At 44.4% G+C, this 17,766-nt stretch overlaps 1 non-coding gene across 1 annotated transcript; it reads left to right on the top strand.

Moving 5' to 3' along the window:
- Positions 1-8,816: 8,816 nt before the first annotated feature.
- On the top strand, positions 8,817-8,954 carry LOC119929250. Its single transcript, XR_005451384.1, has one exon. It is a non-coding gene; the product is annotated as a small nucleolar RNA SNORA7 (small nucleolar RNA).
- The last annotated feature ends 8,812 nt before the right edge of the window (positions 8,955-17,766 follow it).

The following is a 17,766-nucleotide window of genomic DNA, read 5'->3' as shown; positions in this document are numbered from 1 at the left end:
GGCCGAAGAAAATCTTGCTTTCTCAGCCGCAACCACAGTGGCTCTCCTCCTCTATACCAAAGAGGCCTCTGTCCCATCCTGCCTCCCAACGCATCCACAGCATGAGGCCTCCACCAAAGTCCTGGAAAATTGGTAGCTGTGGGTGTGTCCTGAAGTCAAAGCCCTGAGAAACCTAAAATTATGCTCCTTTAAGCAACACCACCCTGCTGATTTTGTTTTAATTTTGTTTATTTTTCTGCACTGTATTTTAATGTTTCTCTACTTCTGATGTGTCTGTCTCTAGTCCTTTCTCTCTACTTAGAGAAGCAGCTTTGCTTGGTGAAAAGAGCATGGGCTTGGGAGACAGAGGACATGGATTTTATCCCGGCTCTACCACTTGTCTGCTATGTCACCTCGGGCAAGCAACTTCTCTTTGCCTCAGTTACCTCATCTGTAGAATGGGGATTAAGACTGCGAGCCCAGCGGGGAACAACATAATCACCTTGTATCTACCCCAGTGCTTAGAACATTGCTTGGCACATAGCAAGCGCTTAGCAAATACCATAATTATTATTATTCCTATTATGTTTTTGGATTGTGAGCCCCCCTGTGGATCCTCTCCCAGCACTTGGTGCAATGCTCTGTCACAGTAAATATTTGACAGAAATTATTACTACTACTAATACTGTCCCTATATCACACAGGACTCCCAATCCAAGAGTGGAAGAACAGGCATTTTATCCCCACATTACAGAAGAGGAAGCTGAAATCCAGAGAAGTTGGGTGATTTGTCTAAAATCACACAACATTCCAGTGATCGAATAAGGACTAGAACCTAGGTATCCTGGATCCCAGTTCCATGCTCTTTCCACTAGGCCATGATATTTGAGGATTATTTTCTGTATGACATACTCATCAGCCGTGAGCCCCGTATGCCGGGGGAGGAGGAGGTGAAGCAAAAATGTGAAAATGTAACAACATGATAGGTGGGTTGAGTGGAGTTTTTTGTTTTGTTTTGTTTTGTTTTTATATTTGTTAAGCACTTACTATGTAACAGGCACTGTTCTAAGCACTGGGGTAGATACAAAGTAATCACACTGGACACAGTCCCTGTCCCACATGGGGCTCACCATCTCAGTCTTCACTGTACAAATGAGGTAACTGAGGCACAGACAAGTGAAGTGATTTGCCCAAGGTCACACAGCAGACATGTGGCAGATCCAGGACTAGAACCCAGGTCTTTCTGACTTCCAAGCCAGTACTCTACCCACTAGGCCATGCTACTTCTTGAGTTCATACATAATGCTGTCAAGGGCTGGGGAGGAAAAGGAGAAGGTTAAGAATAGAGAACATGCCTATTATCTGTAGCACTTGGGAGAGGGCAATAAAAGTAAGAGACAGTCTCCAGTGCTCTCTTACCTTCCTTTTCTATCCTCTTTCCTTCTTCTTCACCACTTTTTCTCTTCCTCTCGTATTGCTAGACTTAATTGTGCTGTGACCTGCATGATCGTCCCATGCCATTTGAATGTTACCAAAAATCTACAGAAGTGGGACAGTTATGTGAGAAAATATGGTATTCCCTTACCCCTCTTTCAATTCTCCTTTTCCTCCTATTTGCAATTTCTTTTAGCTTCTGTCATTTCTATTACACTGTAACCTCCTTGTGGGCAAGTTTGGTGCTTTTAAACTCTGAAAACATTTAGTACTGTGCTCTGCAAGCAATAGGTACTCAATAAATGCCATTGATTGTTCAATTAAATTACAGATTAGGTGCCAATTCTCAGAGATCTGGATTTGGGAATATCATCATCATCATCATTAACAGTATTTGTTGAGTGTGTACTGTGTGAGGAGCATTGTACTATGTGTTTGGTAGAGTATGTTACAACAGAATTGGTTGACATTTTCCCTGTACATGATTAGCTTACATACTAGAGGGGGAGACAGACATTAATATAGATAAATAATTCATAATATCTCAGCAAATGGAACTTCAGGGTTGGAAGAGGGTCAGTGGATGCTCAGAGCACCAACCACCAGTGGCTAGCCTGTCCTCTGCAAGGGGAACAGAGGGCCCAGAAGCAAAGACTCATCTGCCCCAAGTTGCTTCACCATTCTGAGCTCCTTAGTGCCTTGGGACAACCCCTTTTTCCTCTTCTCCTCCCCATCCCCCCCGCCCTACCTCCTTCCCCTCCCTACAGCACCTGTATATATGTTTGTACAGATTTATTACTCTATTTTACTTGTACATATTTACTATTCTATTTATTTTGTTAATGATGTGCATATAGGTTTAATTCTATTTGTTCTGACGATTTTGACAACTGTCCACATGTTTTGTTTTGTTGTCTGTCTCCCCCTTCTAGACTGTGAGCCCGTTGTTGGGCTGTAGTCCTACATAGTCCTACATGTAGTCCTACATAGCACATACAGTCTTAATTCCCACTTTAGAGATGAGGTACAGTGCTCTACACATAGTAATAATAATAATAATGATGGTATTTGTTAAGTGCTTCCTATGTGCAAAGCACTGTTCTAAGTGCTGGGGGGATACAAGCTGATCAGGTTGTCCCACAAGGGGCTCACAGTTTTCATCCCCATTTTACAGATGAGGTAACTAAGGCACAGAGAAGTGAAGTGACTTGCCCAAAGTCACACAGCCGATAAGTGGCGGAGCCGGAATTAGAACCCATGAACCTCTGACTCCCACGCCTGGGCTCTTTCCACTGAGCCACACTACTTCTCTAGTAGGCCCTCAGTACCATATTCTGTGCAAATGGGCAACCAGTAGAGTCCTCTAAACACAACAGACATTCAGTACAGTAACTTCTGCACCCAGTGGGCACCCAGTACAGCATTCTGCACATAGTAGGCTCTGAATACTACCAATTGATTGATTAAGAGAACCGGGCCGCAAAACGCAACACAGAGAAGCAACTCCAAGCTTTCTCAGATGCCTCTGCTACATTTAAGATTTCTCTCAGAAGCAGGAAATAGAGCCCAGGCATGGAAGCGGCGGGTAGATGAGAGCAAATTAGCCTCCTGCAATTAGTCTGCTGATTAATGCTGCTTTGTCTTCGCAGGCCAAGGCCAGCCCAGGAAGCCAAAGATTTTTCATTTGATGCTGTTTCTGGTTTTTTTCCTCCTTTAAATGGCGTATTTAGGGTAACTGATTGCCTCTTGCATTCCCATCCCCAAGCACAAAAAGTGACGCTAATAGGATTAATGAGGACAGAATCGAAACAGCTCCATTACATTTTGGGAATTAGGCAGATCAGGAAGCAGGTGGGGTGTAATTTGGCCCATTTGTTTGAGAAAAGCAAAAAAGGAAAGAGAGAGCGGAAGAAAGAAAGGGAAAGCCAAGTTGATTATAAAGGGTGACCCAAACCAAACAAGAGCAATGGCCCTCACCCCTAGAAGCCATTTATCTTCATTATCTGACTGAAGAAGAAATCCGCTGGAGAACAGGGGCTAACAGCAAGAACACAGACCTGGGAGGTTTCTACGGTCAGCTCTGCCACTGGCCTGCTGGGTGACCTAGGGCAGGACACTTTATTTCTCTGTGCTCAGCTTTCTCATCTGCAAATGGGGTAAAATGCAAGTAATGCATTTTCCAACAGTTAGAAGTTAGATGGTAATAAAAATCATGGTATTTGTTTAGTGCTTACTATGACCAAGCACTATACTAAGCACTGGGGTAAATGCCAATCAATCAATCATTTTTATTGAGGGCTCACTGTGTGCAGAGCACTATCCAAAGTGTTTGGGGGAGTTCAGTATAACAGAGTTGGTAGACAATGTTCCTGCCCATAAGACGCCTACAGTCTAGAAGTAATAGATATAAGGTAATCAAATCAATTGATGATATTTTTGATCACTTATTATGTGCACAGAACTGTACTAAAAGCTTGGGAGATATTCATTCATTCATTCACTCATTCAATTGTATGTATTGAGCGCTTACTGTGTGCCGAGCACTGTACTAAGTGCTTGGGAAGTACAAGTTGGCAACATATAGAGATGGTCTCTACCCAACAGCAGGCTCACAGTCTAGAAGGGGGAGACAGACAACAAAACAAAACATATTAACAAAATAATGTAAATAGAATAGTAAATATGTACAAGTAAAATAGAGTAAGAAATCTGTGCAAACATATATACAGGTGCTGTGGGGAGGGGAAAGAGGTAGGGCGGGGGGGGGTGGGGAGGAGGAGAGGAAAAAGGGGGCTCAGTCTGGGAAGGCCTCCTGGAGGAGGTGAGCTCTCAGTAGGGCTTTGAAGGGAGGAAGTGAGCTAGCTTGGCGGATGTGTGGAGGGAGGACTTGGGCCAGGGGTCGAAGGCTGGACAGGAAAGAACGAGGCACAGTGAGGAGGTTAGTGGCAGAGGAGCGGAGGGTGCGGGCTGGGCTTTAGAAGGAAAGAAGGGAGGTGAGGTAGGAGGGGGTGAGGTGATGGAGAGCCTTGAAGCTGCGAGTGAGGAGTTTTTGCCTGATGCGTAGGTTGGTTGGTAGCCACTGGAGATTTTTGAGGAAGGGAGTAACATGCACAGAGCGTTTCTTCACAGAGATGATCTGGGCAGCAGCGTGAAGTATAGATCGAAGTGGGGAGAGACAGGAGGATGGGAGATCAGAGAGGAGGCTGATGCAGTAATCCAGTCGGGATAGAGTACAGTACAACAGAGTAGGTATATGCATTCCCTGCCCATAGTGAGGTTACAGTATAGAGCTGGAGAGAGATATTAGTATAAATAAATAATTTATGCTATATAATTTATAGATATGTACATAAGGGTTGTGGGGTTGAGGGTGGGATGAATATTAAATGCCTAAAAGTCATAGATCCACATGCATAGAAGACACAGAAGGGAGAGGGAGAGGGAGAAGTGACATACTTCTGTCCCACATGGAGGTTAACAGTCTATGTAGGAAGGAGAGCAGGTATGAAATCCCCATTTTTCAGATCAGTAAACTGAAACTCGGAGAAGTTAACTGACTTGTCCAAGGTCACACAGCAGACAAGTGACAGAGTTGGGTTTAGAACCCAGGTCCTCTGACTCCCAGCCCTTTGCTCTTTCTACTAGGCCACATGACTAAGCCCCTTAGGGGTTTTTACTTCTTTAGTACTCTCTCAAGTGCTTAGAACAGTGCTTTCAGATCAGTAGGCACTCAATAAATGTCACCAATTGATTGAATGATGGTTTCAAGATCTTAGCAGGTTCAGCGCCTTGGGTCTCAGAAGACAGATTCACTTCCCCTCTGTTCCACGTAGGGTGCATCATTAACAGGTCATTTCCAGCTTGAATTCAATGGCAACAATAGCAACTCTGCCAGCTTTCACATGGTCCAGATGAGAAAAGAGTCCTTGGAGCCGTGGGTCAGCTAGGGGGAATGGACATTTCTCTCCAGACTCCCCTGGAGATGGTCCGGTCTTGCTAAACTCCACTAAAGTGCTCACCTTTCTTCCCGGAAAGCTCAACATTGGTAGCATATAGGGCACCAAAAATGGGGGGTTCTGCATAATAATAATAATAATAATAATAATAATAATAATAATGGCATTTATTAAGCACTTACTATGTGCAAAGCACTGTTCTAAGCGCTGGGGAGGTTATCTGCATCTGGTACCAATGAGCTCAACCCAGGGGCTCAATCAATCAGTGGCATTTATTTGTGTTAATTGTCTGTCTTCCCCTCTAGATGATAAACTCTTTGTCAGCAGGGAATGGGTCTACCAATTCTGTTGTATTGTACTCTTCCAAGTGCTTAGTACAATGGTCTGCCCACAGTAAGCGCTCGATAAAAACCACTTATCGATTGATAGATTGTTTAGCATTTACTGTGGGTGGAGCACAAGGGAGAGTACAACATAACAAAGCTGGTAGAAATGTTCCCTTCCCACAGTGAGCTTACAATTTACTGATAATAGTAATTGTGGTATTTGTTAAATGCTTACTATGTGTCAAGCACTGTTCTAAGTGCTGGGGTAGATACCCACTAATCTGGTTGGACACAGTCCCTGTCCCACATCGGGCTTCCGACTCCACCACTTGTCTGCTGTGTGACCTTGGGCAAGTCACTTTACTTCTCCGGACCTCAGTTACCTTATCTGTAAAACGGGGATTAAGACTGTAAACCCCACATGGGACAGCCTGACTAGCTTGTATCTACCCCAGTAATCACCATTTTACAGAAGAGGGAACTGAGGCCCAGAGAAGTGAAATGACTTGGCCAAGGTCATATAGCAGACAAGTGGCAGAGCTGGGATTAGAACCCAGGTCCTTCTTAGTCCCAGGCTCTTGTTCTATCCACTAGGCATGTTACTTCTCTAGGGTATGGGGGGCATCTTACAGTCTGGAGTACAGAAGGGGAATGTTCTTAAAGGAGGCTTAGCAGGGTAGGGGCCCCCCAAATTTACATAAGGCCAAAGTGTTGGGTGACAAGGCATGAAGGGGCAGCACTGTGTCAATCCACTTTTCTAAACCTCCTAGCTCATTGTACTCCCCAAACCCAACTTTGGTAATAGCTTTCCTGCATTTTCAATGCTTGTGGGGTGGGGGGTGGGCAGGGCTTTCCTTCTGGCTTCCCAAATTCATTTACTTTAAAAAAGTGTCACCTACCCAAGGCTGACTCACAACCTCCTCTTCCCACCCCCAAATTACTGTGGAAACATGACTTGGCAAAAATGGCTTTCGATTCACATAAAGGATCAGATGTGATGCTTGTGTTACCTGAAAGATGCTTTCTGCCTCCATTGAATTAGCTGGAATTGGAATTTTTATATTTATTGAGAGTTTATTGTGTGCTAAATCCCCAGACTAAGGACTGAGGTGGAGACAAAATAATCATATTAGGCACAATCCTTTTCCCACATGGGGCTCACAGTCTATAGGGAGGGATTTTACAGAGGAGGGAACTGAAGCCCAGGACATTCAAGTGACTTGTAACAAAGCAGGCTTATTGGATTGCCTGACTCCAAGTTCCCACACTGCCTTCTTAATTAACTTTTGGCAAACTCAGAGTTCTCACTCCTCATGTGGATGCCATTCAAGACAATAACAGTAGGATTGGCCTGGAGCAGTAAAGTGGACACATTTGGACCATTTTCTTTTAATCAATTGAAGGTAGTGATTTCTTCTTTTTATTGGTACTTGTTAAGTGCTTATCCTGTGCCAGGCATTGTACTAAGCACTGGGGTAAGACCAAATAATCAGTTGGTAACAGTCCTTGTCCCAACAGGGGCTCACAGTAAAGTCAAAGGGAGGATGATTAAATCCCCATTTTACAGATGAAGTAACGGAGACATCGAAAAGCTAAGTGACTTGCTCAAGTTCATACAGCAGACAAGTGGCAGAGATGAAATTAGAACCCAGGTGCTCTGATTCCCGGGTTCATGCTCAGGTAGTGTTGGAAGGAGGGAGCATGGTAAAGTGGATAGAGTGCAGGTCTGGGAACCAGAAGGTCATGAGTTCTAACTCCGGCTCCGCCATTTGTCTGCTGTGTGACTTTGGGCCAGTCATTTCACTTTTCTGTGCCTCAGTTCCCTCATCTATAAAATGGGACTGAGACTTTGAGCCCCACATGGGACAGGGATTGGGTCCAATCCAACTGGCTTGTATCTACCCTAGCGCTTAGTACAGTGCTTGGCACCAAGTAAGCACCTAACAAATGCCACAATTATTATTATTATATAGAAGCAGTGTGATTTAGTGGAAACAGCATGGACTTGGGAGTCATTGGATGTGGGTTCTAATCCTGGTTCTACCACTTGTCTGCTATGTGACCTTGGGTAAGCCACTTAACTTCTCTGTGCTTCAGTTACCTCATCTGTAAAAATGGGGATTAAGGCTGTTAGCCTAGCCCCATGTGGGAAAACCTGATTACCTTGTATCTTCCCCAGTGCTTAGAACAGTGCTAGGCACATTCTAAGCACTTGAAAAATACCATGATTATTATTATTGTTATTAGAAAGAAAGAAAAAAAGAAAGAAAAGAAGAAAAGAAGAAAAGAAGAGAGTGTAATATGGAGAATGCTGTTCAACAGCCTTGAGATAAACAGGAATGAAGTTAGGGAATTTGGAATTTCTGGGTTTAGGCACGGGGTCCCTGAAAACGTGGAGCAATACCATCCATGGAATTCTTCAAAGTCCTCAAATTTTAGAGAAGAGGTCCTCAAGGGCTTATACTGAAAGAGTACAAGGCTGGGAGCTGGAAACCTGGGCACTAATATCAGATTTTCCACTTGCTGCCAGTGTGACATAGGGCTAGTCACTACACTTCTCTGTGCCTCAGTTTCCTCACCTGCAAAATGGGGATTCAATAACTGTTCTTCCTACTTAAACTGTTAGCCTCACGAGGGACAGAGGTTGTGTCTGATCTGATAAGCACTTAGTACAGTGCTCTGCACAGAGTAAGTGCTCAATAAATACGATTGAATGAATGAATGAATGATGTTGTATCTAACCCAGCGTTTGAAACAAAGTAAGTATTCACCTGTTTTTCCTTCTACTTAGACTGTGCCTCAAGTAGGATAGGGACTGTCTGACCTGATTATATTGTATTTAGTCCACCAAATAGTAAGTTCTTAACAAATGCAACTATTATTAAAAACAATAACAATAATAATAAAAATGAATTCCTGTTCCCTGCTATTGTGGAAGCTCTTCAAGAAAACTCCATCAATCAGTGGTATTTACTGAGTGCTTCCTGCTTGAGAGTACTACATTAAGCACTTAGGAGAGTACAATACAACAGAGTTAGTAGGCACATTCCCTGCTTTCCATCTACAGGGAAAGACAGACATTAATATAAATAAATAAATTATGGATATGTACATAAATGCTCCCCTCTCAGGGTCGCACCTGGGGAGTTTCCAGTCCTCTACCAGTCTCAGCTACAGGAGGGAGAGTCAAGCAGAGGCCTGTCCATTCCATTCCTAGCTTGGGCAGTGGCCAGCAAGTGGAAGGCAATCTGCTACAAGTCAAAACTCACCCATGCTGGGCAGCAGGGGCGTGGGAGAGAGTCTAGGGCAGAGACTCAAGTTGACTGCGCAGGAGGCGGCAACGGTAAACCGCTTCCGTATTTTTATCAAGAAAACTCCATGGACACACTACCAGAATGATTGCAGATGGAGAGTGGGGCATTTTGGGAGAGATGTGTCCGTGGTGTCACTATGGGTCGGAAATGACTCGACGGCATAAGACAAGACATAAATGCTGTGGGGCTGAGAAGGGGGTGAATATTAAATGCTAGAAGGGTACAAATCCAAGTGCAAGGGTGACATACAAAGGAGAGTAGGAAAAATGATGGTTTAGTCAGAGAAGGCATCTTGAAGGGGTTGCGATCTTAATAAGGCTTTGAAGGTGGAGAGAGTGGTGGGTGGAAGGAGTTCCATGTCAGAGGGAGGACATGAGCAATGGGTTTGTGGCAAGATAGGATCGAGAATCGAGGAACAGTAAGCAGGTTGGCATTGGAGGAGCGAAATGTGGGGACTGGGCTGTAATGGGAGATCAGTGAGGTGAGAAAGAAGGAGGCATGATGACTGAGTGCTTTAAAGTGGTTGGTAAGGAGTTTCAATTTGATGGGAAGTTGTAAAAGCAACTGGAGGTTCTTGAGGAGTGGCAACATGTGGACTGAACAGATGTTTAGGCAAGTGATCCAAGCAACAGATTAAAGTCTGGACAGGGGTAGGGAGAGATGGGAGGCAGGGAGGTCAGCAAAAAGGCTGATGTAGTAATCAAGGTGGGCTACGATAAGTACTTGTAGCAGCATAGCAGCTGTTTGGATAGAGGGGAAAGGACAGATTTTTACAATATTGTGAAGGTAGAACCGAGAGGATTTTGTTAACAGATTGAATATATGGGTAGAATGCTAGATATGAATCGAAGATAAAGCAAGGTTAGGGGCTTGTGAGATAGGGTGGAGAGCGGTGTTGTCTACAGTGATGGGAAAGATACGGGAAGGAAGAGTCTAGGTGGGAAGATAATCAGAACCGTTTTGGACATATTTAGTTTGCAGAAGAATTACGACCACAGCCCTATTCCAGCTTTCTCTCCACTTCAACTTCCTTTGTGAAGACAGAAGTATTAATCGGATATTCATCTCATCACATTCCTTCTCCCAAGCTACGTTCAGTGTCAAGACCTTGAAGAACTTGAGAGAAAAACGAGAGAGAAATCATGATGCTTTGGCACTCCAGCAGGTACGAGGGTGAGATGCAAGGCCATGATCCGCTGCGTAAGTGAGGGAGACCTCTCTCCCCATCATCAGATCAATTACCTAAAAGTCAGCGGGAAGGATCAAAAGTTAAAGTAAACTAGCGCACACCCCCTCCAGTCACTGATGCTAATGCAAGCCTGTCCAGACACTCTGACCTAAATCCCTGAACTTTGGAAGTGAGCGTGGCCAACAGTGAGGAATGAAGAAATCTCTATCATCTGCTTGTTATTTTTGCAACATTTTCCAAGAAGGAGATTCAGAGGATTCTACCAGCAGCAGAGAGGGGATTTTAAGTGCCAACCTTCTGAGAAACTGTGCTGGTCCTTGTCTTTAAAGAAGCAGCATGGCTCAGTAGGAAGAGCACGGGCTTTGGAGTCAGAGGTCATGGGTTCAAATCCCGGCTCCGCCATTTGTCAGCTGTGTGACTTTGGGCAAGTCACTTCACTTCTCTGTGCCTCAGTTCCCTCATCTGTAAAATGGGGATTAAGACTGTGAGCCCCCATGGGACAACCTGATCACCTTGTAACCTCTTCAGTGCTTAGAACAGTGCTTTGCACATAGTAAGTGCTTAATAAATGCTATCATTAGTATTAAAATGATGTTTTTGGTTCCAGTGCTAATTGCACATCTGGGAATGACGTAAGGAGAGGTTGAAAAAAGCCTGGGCTAGATAAATGAGATCAAGGTAAAATGTGTAGGTTGGCACTGTATTAAGCACTGGTTTAGATACATCGTAATTAGGTCAGAGAGTTCCTGTCCCACATTGGCCTTATAGTCTAAGTAGGAGAGAGAACAGGTAATATCCTGTTTCTCATTTCCCATCCTATCTGACAACACCACCATCCTTCCTGTCTCACAAACCTGTAAACTTGGCATTATCCTCAACTCAACTCTCTCATTCAGCCCACATATTCAGTCTGTCACCAAATTTGTTGGTTCATCCTTCACAATATTGCTAATATTTTCCCTTTCCCCTCCATCCAAACTGCTATTATACTGATCCAAGCCCTTATATCTTGCCTTGGCTAATAATAATAATAATAATAAGAAGAAGAATGATTACATTTATTAAGCGCTTACTATGTGCAAAGCACTGTTTTAAGCACTGGGGAGGTTACAAGGAGATCAGGTTGTCCCGCAGGGGGCTCACAGTCTTAATCCCCATTTTACAGATGAGGGAACTGAGGCACAGAGAAGTTAAGTGACTTGCCCAAAGTCACACAGCTGACAATTGGCGGAGTCAGGATTCAAACCCCTGACCCCTGACTCCAAAGCGCGTGCTCTTTTCACTGAGCCATGCTGCTTCTCTGCATGATGCCTACTTCATCAGCCTCCTTGCCGACCTCCCCGCCTCCTGTCTCTCCCCACTCCAGTCCTTACTTCACTCTGCTGCCCAGATCATTTTTCTAAAAAATCATTCAGTTTATGTCTTCCCACTCTTCAAGAACCTCCAGTGGTTGCCTGTCCACCTCTGAATAATAGTGATAATAACTGTGATATTTGTTAAGTGCTTACTGTCTGCTAGACACTATACTACGGGGAAGGGGTGGATACAAGCAAATGGGGTTGGACAGAGTCCCTGTCCCACATGAGGTTCCCAGTCTCAAATCCTATTCTACAGATGAGGTAACTGAGACCCAGAGAAGTGAAGGGATTTGTCCAAGGTCATGCAGCAGACAAGCGGTGGACATGTGATTAGAACCTATGACTTTCTGAGTCCTAGGTCCATGCTCTATCCATTATGCCATGCTACTTCAAACACAAACTCCTTATCAATGACTTTAAAGTACTAAATTGGCTTACCCCCACCTACCTTACCTCACCCAGCCTGCACACTTTGCTCCTCTAACCCCAACCTACTCTCTTAACCCAGATCTCATCTACATCACCACTGATCCATATCCACTCTTTGGCTTACAACTCCCTCCCCCTTCATGAATGAACGGATGAATGAATAGCCGACAGTCCACTTCTTTCCCCACTACAAAGCCTTACTTAAATGACACCTCCTCCAAGAGGCCTTCCCCATTTAAGCCCTCTTTCATCCTACTCCCTCTCCCTTCTGCACTGCCTATGTGCTTGGATCCGTACCCCTTAAACACTAGATATTCACCTCACCCTCAGCCCCACAAGAGTTTATGTATATATCTGTAATTTATTTCAACATCTTCCACCCCTCTAGACTGTAAGCTCCTTGCGGGCAGAGAAGCTATCTACCAATTCTATTGTATGGTACTTTCCCAAGCACTTGGTACATTGCTCGGCACACAGTAAGAGCTCAATAAATACCACTGATCAACCGATTGATTGACATGCTAGTCCTCTGAGTAGGGCCACATGAATAGGGGAAGTCCCTTCTCTGGGCCGTGGACTGAGGATTGGCACAAAAAAGACCTAAAAGTGTACTGGAGCAGGTCCTTAATGGCAGAATGAGGAGCAGCTTGGCCTAGTGAAAAGATCATAGACCTGGGAGTTAGAGGACTTGGCTTCTAATACTGGCTCTGACACTTGTGTTCTGTTTGATCTTGGGCAAATCACTTTACTTCTGTGTGCCCAGTTACCTCATGAGTAAACTGGAGATTATGTGAGCCCCACGAGGGACATGGACTGTGTCCAACCTGAATATGTTATGCCCACCCCGGGAGCTTAGTACAGTTCATTCATTCATTCAATCGAATTTATTGAGCACTTACTATGTGCAGAGCACTGTACTAAGCTCTTGGAAGAGTTCAATATAACATTAACAGACACATTCCTTGTCCACGGTGAGTTTACAGTCTAGAGGACAAGCTTACAGTCTAGAGGACAAGTTTACAGTCTAGAGGGACATAGTAAGTGCTTAATAAATACCATAAAAAGAGTGGAGTCCCTCAGATGACATAGTAGGTACTGGGCTTTCATCACTGAATTAACCCGTTTGCTTGAAGGAGAGCTGTATTTCACTCTGCTTCCTACAGACACATTCTGGGCATGTCAACCTGCTCCTCAAAAATCTCCTGTGGTTGCCTATCAAACTCCATATCAAACAAAAACTCCTCACTACTGGCTTCAAAGCTCTCCATCACCCTACTCCCTCCTACCTCACCTCTCTTCTTTCCTTCTACAACCCAGCCTGCACACTTCGCTCCTCTGATGTTAACCTTCTCACTGTGCCTCATTCTCGCTTGTCCCTCCATCGACCCCTGGCCCACATCCTACCTCTGACCTCAAATCAGCCAAACAATCCCAGGCTAGGCCCCCCTTTTCCTCAGCTTCCCTGCCCCTCCACATCCCCATGACTCATTCCCTTTGTTCTACCCCCTTCTACCCACCCCAAAGAACTTGTGTATATATGTATATACCTATAATTCTATTTATGTATACTGATGCCTGTTTACTTGTTTTGATGTGTAAATATCTATAATTTTATTTATATATATTGATGTCTGCCTTCTAGACTGTAGGCCCTGTGTGGGCAGGGATTGTCTCTCTTTATTGCTGAATTGTACTTTCCAAGTGCTTAGTACAGTGCTCTGCAAACAGTAAGTGCTTAATAAATACGATTGAATGAATGAATGAATGAATAATGCCCAGAAGTAGTTTGTCCGGCGCTGTAAGGGGGTGGTGCTGGCCTCCCACATGAGGACTGGTGTCGTCATTCCAGTCGTAGCTCCGAGAACTTCTGAACATTTCATAATCAGCTTTCTGCCCTCCCTGTGTCCAGACCCCACTTCTGCAGTCCATAATTCATTCTCCCACCTGCTGCTCCAATCATTTTCTAAAACATCCTTTCTGAAACAAGTGTGCTCCTTGAAGTCAAGCTTCTCTTTTAATGGTATTTGTTAAAGATTTACTCTAGTAATAATAATTATGGTATTTGTTAAGTGCTTACTACGTGCCAAGCACTGTTCCAAGCACTGGGGTAGATACAAGGTATTCAGGTTGTCCCCTATGGGGCTCACAGTCTTAATCTCCATTTTACAAATGAGGCAACTGAGGCACAGAGAAGTTAAGCTACTTACCCAAAGTCACACAGCTAAGTGGCGGAGCCAGGATTAGAACCCACGACCTCTGACTCCTGAGCCCAGGCTCTTTCCACTAGGCTACACTGCTTCTCTACTAAGCCATGCTGCTTCTCTGTGTCAGGCACTGTACAAAATGCTGGGGTAGATACAAGCTAATTGGGTTAGACACAGTCCATGTCCTGCATGGGGCTCACAGTCTGAATCCCCATTTTATAGATGAGGCAACTGTGGCACAGAGAAGTTAAGTGACTTGACCAAGGCCACCCAGCAGACGTGGCAGAGCCGAGATTAGGACCCAAGTTCTCTGACTCTCAGGCCTGTGCATTATCTGCTAGGCCATGCTGCTCCTCAAGCTCTTCACTGGAATATGTGTGCGGATGTGGATGTGTGTGTTTGTGCATGCAGCAATGAGTTCCAAGGGTCTCTCACTGGTTGATACTTGGCTTGGGAAACTCCTAGTTTGTGATCAGGCCCTTGTCCCTTACTTCCTATTCCTGGCACGTCTCTCAATTTAGGAGCAGCAGACAGACCTTAAAGCCCCAATGGTGTACAAAGACATCTCTGGGGGAAAATGATAATAATAATGATGATACTACTACTACTACTAATAATACTATTTGTTAAGCACTTACTATGTGTCAAGCACTAGTCTAAACACTGGGGTCAATGCAAGGATATCAGGTTGGACCCAATCCCTGTTCCAAACTCTAAGTCTGAGGGAGCAGGACTTAATCCGCGTTTTCTAGATGAGGTAACTGGCACAGAGAAGTTAAGTGATTTTCCCAAGGTCACACAGTAGACAAGTGACAGAGTCAAACCCAGGTCCCATCATTCCCAGTCCCGTGCTCTTTCTACTAAACCACACTGGGGGCCCAGAGGCATTGCCCTTGTGGCTTGGGCATTTAGGAGATACTGGATTGTGGGTGGACTTTTCGTCACTCTTAGCAATGACAATCATCCTCATAAGGATATGAATTGCCCATTTGAAAGGCATCAGGGTAGCAATCAGCCAGCCTGAGATATGCCAGGGCTATGAACTGCCAATCACAGATGTGCCAAGCCCAGGGGTACCAGGGCCAAGCCCTAGCAAGCCCCTGCACAAATTACACCTTGAGTTCTATCCCATAGTCCACAGCAGAGTCCTAAAGCCAAGAACCAACAAATTACATGCCTCTTCACGCCTTAGGATTCTGCTGCCTCTTCATGTCAGCAAGGGGATAAAGAGAGGAGCACTTCCCATAATGCACTCCATTTCCATAATGCAGCATGGGTTAGTTTAAAGCATAGCATCTTCCTTAAAGCTTCAATTTCCTGAAAAACTCCAAGAATGACTCCAGACCTCTCTAATTGGCTTGGCCTTAATCCTTTCCCAAAGCCAGCGATTTTGTGGGATCAGATGTGCTCTACCTCTTCCCCACTCTTCGCTGAGGGGGAAACAATGACAACATGCCTGAAATGGGCTCTGAACTTTGATCTGGAAGTACTCTTCAATGGAAAGCATTACCAAGCATCATTATCATAAGTAAACCCAAACCACAGCCTCCTCTCCTCTTGACATCCACTTCCCTCTCTCCACAAGACCCAGATACACGACGAGGGCCTCAATGAAATGAGCATAAACACGGGTTACCTGGAATTCACTTCTTTTAATTTACCTGGTATATGCTCACACTTCAGTTTCCAGGCTTTTGTTGTGAGTAAAACAGGAGTGAGAAGGAAAACGAACTCCTGGTTTTACAAGCCTGCTGGGATCTCTTTGAGTCAAATGTGATGGAGTTGAAGCAGCAATGTCAAAATGCTGTAAATGCTTTGCTGCGGGGAATGATTGCAGTTAGGCCAACAGGGAGCTCTAACAGGGGTTTCATTCCCTAGGCTCTGTGTGCAGACCAGAAGAGTCTGGAGATGTTTCTGCCTTCTCAGGGTTTCATCTGGACCAGCAGTCTGGTCTTATTTGGGACATCTGGTTTCATCAGTGGAGAGGAAAGATGTGTCCTCCTTTCCCACAGAAGTGACATGGTGTTGCAAAGTTTAAAATGAACCCTAATTGGTGACCTGGCATTTCGAGCCAAACTCAAACCCCGCCCTGCTGGTTATTTCCACTAAGTAGGCCCGGAGCTCAGCAGTAAATGATGGCTACAAAGCGGAAAGGTTTAAAGCTTTTGTTTGTTCATTCTGTTAGTGATGCTTGCACCACTCAACATTTCAGAGGAATTTGTAAGGGAAACGAGGATAGCACTTCCCACTTAAATGTATTTAGACATGAAAAAGAAAGGCAATTTGGATTCCTTTAATTACCCTGACGTACTTGGAAAGAAGATTAAATTCTCTGTCTTCAAATCTACCTGAGATCACCTGTTAATAATAATACCAACTGTGGCATTTTTTAAGCACTTACTATGAGTCAAACACTGTAGTAAGCACTGGGGTAGATATGAGATAATCAGGTTGGATGTGGTCTGTGACACATGAGGCTCCCTATTTTCCAATTCTATCTAGATTGTCATTGGTTCCAACTGTTTTTCCATTTTTCATGGCTCTGACTGCTGAAGTGATTTCCCCATTAGCCAGGACAAGGGGTAGGCCTTTCCACATAAGAATGTTCAGTATGTTTTCCATGGCTGTGCCTTCAATCACAAAAGGCCTGAGAAGGAGAGCAATAAAATGTTTTTACCATCTCTTCAGGACTTCCTCCTTGACTGAACCTGATATTTTAAAAATGTCTTTAACTGCAATTTATGAGGAGGTATCCCTAATTGTAATTCATTCAATTGTATTTATTAGGCACTTACTGTGTGCATAGCCCTGTACCAAGTGCTTAGGAAAGTACAATACAATAAACAGTGACAATCCCTGCTCACAACGAGCTCACAGTCTAGAGGGGGGAAACAGACATCAATACAAATAAATACCATTACAGATATAATAATAATAATCATACTAATGGCATTTGTTAAGCACTTAGTATGTGCAAAGCCCTGTTCTAAGAGCTGGGGGGATACAAGGTGATCAGGTTGTCCCACGTGGGGCTCACAGTCTTAATCCCCATTTTACAGATGAGGTAACTGAGGTTCAGAGAAGTTAAGTGACTTGTCCAAGGTCACACAGCAGACATGTGTCGAGCTGGAATTAGAACCCATGACCTCTGACTCCCAAGCCCGGGCTCTTTCCACTAAGCCACACTACTTCTCTACATAAGTGCCGTGGAGCTGGAGGGTTGTGGCTAGGAGAGCAAAGGGAACAAGTCAGGGCAACGCAGAAGGGAGTGGGAGAGGAGGAAAAGTGAGGCTTACTCTGAGAAGACCTCTTGGAGGAGATGCACCTTCAGTAAGGCTTTGTAATCTATTTCAATCTCTGGTTCTCCACTAGACCATGAGCTCCTGGAGGGCAGGGATCATGTCTACCACCTCTAATGTACTGCACTTTCCTAAGTACTTAACTCACTGCTTTGCACACAGGTGGTGCTCAATAAATATCACTGATTGCTTGATTGATTGAGTGGTGAGCAGTCAGTCAGTCAATCGTATTTATTGAGCATTTACTGTACTAAGTGCTTGGGAGAGTAACAATGTGA

Source organism: Tachyglossus aculeatus, chromosome 5 (genome assembly GCF_015852505.1).
Source record: "Tachyglossus aculeatus isolate mTacAcu1 chromosome 5, mTacAcu1.pri, whole genome shotgun sequence".
Classification (NCBI taxonomy): Eukaryota; Metazoa; Chordata; class Mammalia; order Monotremata; family Tachyglossidae; genus Tachyglossus; species Tachyglossus aculeatus.
This window is presented reverse-complemented; position numbering and strand designations above follow the sequence as displayed.